Source organism: Gopherus flavomarginatus, unplaced genomic scaffold (assembly GCF_025201925.1).
Source record: "Gopherus flavomarginatus isolate rGopFla2 unplaced genomic scaffold, rGopFla2.mat.asm mat_scaffold_35_arrow_ctg1, whole genome shotgun sequence".
Classification (NCBI taxonomy): Eukaryota; Metazoa; Chordata; order Testudines; family Testudinidae; genus Gopherus; species Gopherus flavomarginatus.
The window spans coordinates 2,481,991-2,484,725 of NW_026115064.1; positions in this window are offsets into that span (position 1 = coordinate 2,481,991).

A 2,735-nucleotide genomic window follows, 5' to 3' on the forward strand; every position below is an offset into this window, starting at 1 on the left:
ACGGCCGGTCCCCAGTGATCTCACAGATCTAAGGAGAGAAGGCAGCGCCCTAATCCTGCAGGAACGGCTGCTTCCCAGGCCCCTGGCAGAGCTAGGGAGAGAAGGCAGCGCCCTAATCCCGCAGGAAGTGTCGCTCCTCAGTGGTCTCGTAGAGCTAGGGAGAGAAGGAAGCGCCGAAATCCAGCAGGAAACTCCGCTTCCCAGTGGTCTCGCAGAACTAGGGAGAGAAGAAAGCGCCCAAATCCCGCAGGAAGGGCCGCTCCAGAGTGGTCTCGCACAGCTAGTGAGAGAAGGCAGCGCCCTATACTGACAGTAAGAGCCGCTCCCCAGTGGTCTCGCAGAGCTAAGGAGGGAAGGCAGCACCCCAATCCCGCAGGAACGGCCGCACCCCAGTGGTCTCGCAGAGCTAGGGAGAGATGGCAGCACCCCAATCCCGCAGGAACGGCCGCACCCCAGTGGTCTCGCAGAGCTAGGGAGAGAAGGAAGCGACCAAATCCCGCAGGAATGGCCGCTTCCCATTGGTCTCGCAGAGTTAGGGTGAGAAGGCAGCGCCCTAATCCCGCAGGAACGGCTGCTCCCCAGGAACCTGGCAGAGCTAGGGAGAGAAGGCAGTGCCCTAATCCCGTAGAAATGGCCACTGCCCAGTGGTCTCGCAGAGCTAGGTAGAGATGGCAGCGCCCTAATCCCGCAGAAAGTGCTGCTCCCCAGGCCCCTGGAAGAGCTGGGGAGGTAATCCAGCGCCCCGCCCCCGAAGGAAGGGCCGCTCCTCAGTGGTCTCGCAGATCTAGGGAGAAAAGACAGCGCCCTAATCCCGCAGGAAGGGCCGTTACCCAGTGGTCAAGCAGAGCTATGGAGAGTGGGAAACGCCCAAATCCCGGAGGAAGGGCCGCTTCCCAGTCGTCTTGCAGAGCTAGGGAGAGAAGGCAGCGCCTTAATCCCGCAGGAAGGGCCGCTCCCCAATGGTCTCGCAGAGCTAGGGAGAGAAGGCATCAAACCAATCCCGCAGGAACGGCCGCACCCCAGTGGTCTCGCAGAGCTAGGGAGAGAAGGAAGCGGCCAAATCCTACAGGAAGGGCCGCTCCCCAGTGGTCTCGGACAGCTAGTGAGAGAAGGCAGCGCCCTATTCCCACAGGAAGGGCCGCTCCCCAGTGGTCTCACAGAGCCAGGGAGTGAAGGCAGCGTCCAAATCGCGCAGGAAGGGCCGCTCCCAAGTGGTCTCGCAGAGGTAGGTAGAGAAGGCAGCTCCCTAATTCCGCAGGAAGGGCCACTCCCCAGTGGTCTCGCAGAGCTCGAGAGAGAAGGCAGCGCCCTAATTCCTCTGGAATGACTGCTCCACAGGCCCCTGGCAGAGCTAGGGAGAGAAGGCAGCGCCCTGTTCCCGCAGGAAGGGCCGCTCCCCAGTGGTCTCGCAGAGCTAGGGAGAGAAGGCAGCGCCCTAATCCCACAGGAACGGCCGCTCCCCAGTGGTCTTGTAGAGCTGGGGAGGGAAGCCAGCGCCCTAATCCCGCAGGAAAGGCCGCTCCCCAGTGGTCTCACAGAGTTAGGGAGAGAAGGCAGCGCCCCATTCCCGCAGGAAGGGCCACTCCCCATTGGTCTCGCAGAGTTAGGGAGAGAAGGCAGCGCCCTAATCCCGCAGGAACGGCTGTTCCCCAGTGGTCTCACAGAGTAAGGGAGAGAAGGCAGCGCCCTAATCCCGCAGGAACGGCTGCTCCCCAGGCCCCTGGCAGAGCTAGGAAGAGAAGGCAGCGCCCTAATCCCGTAGGAATGGCCACTGCCCAGTGGTCTCGCAGAGCTAGGGAGAGATAGCAGCGCCCTAACCCCTCAGAAAGGGCTGCTCCCCAGGCCCCTTGCAGAGCTGGGATGGGAATCCAGCGCCCCGCCCCCGCAGAAAGGGCTGCTCCTCAGTGGTCTCGCAGAATTAGGGAGAGAAGGCAGCGCCCTAATCCCGCAGGAACGGCTGCTCCCCAGGCCCCTGGCAGAGCTAGGGAGAGAAGGCAGCGCCCAAATCCCGCAGGAAGGGCCGCTCAACAGTAGTCTTACAGAGCTGGGGAGGGAAGCCAGCGCCCTAATATGGCAAGAACGGCCGCTTCCCAGTGGTCTCGCAGAGCTAGGGAGAGAAGGCAGCTTCCTAATCCCGCAGGAATGGCCGGTCCCCAGTGATCTCACAGAGCTAGGGAGAGAAGGCAGCGCCCTAATCCCGCAGGAAAGGCCTTTGCCCAGTGGTCTCGCAGAGCTAGGGAGAGAACGCAGCGCCCTATTTCCGCAGGAAGGGAAGCTCCCAGTGGTCTCGCAGAAGTATGTAGAGAAGGCAGCGCCCTCATTCCACAGGAATGGCTGCTCCCCAGACCCCTGGCAGAGATAGGCAGAGAAGGCAGCGCACTAATCCCGTGGGAAGGGCTGCTCCACAGGCCCCTGGCAGAGCTAGGGGGAGAAGGCAGCGCTCTATTTCCGCAGGAAGGGAAGCTCCCAGTGGTCTCACAGAGCTAGAGAGAGAAGGCACCGCCCTAATTCCTCAGGAATGGCTGCTCCCCAGACCGCTGGCATAGATAGGCAGAGAAGGCAGCGCCCTAATCCCGTGGGAAGGGCTGCTCCACAGGCCCCTGGCAGAGCTAGGGAGAGAAGGCAGCGCCCTATTAACGCAGGAAAGGGAGCTCCCCAGTGGTCTCGCAGAGCTAGGGAGAGAAGGCAGCGCCTTAATCCCGCAGGAACGGCCGCTCCCCAGTGGTCTTGTAGGG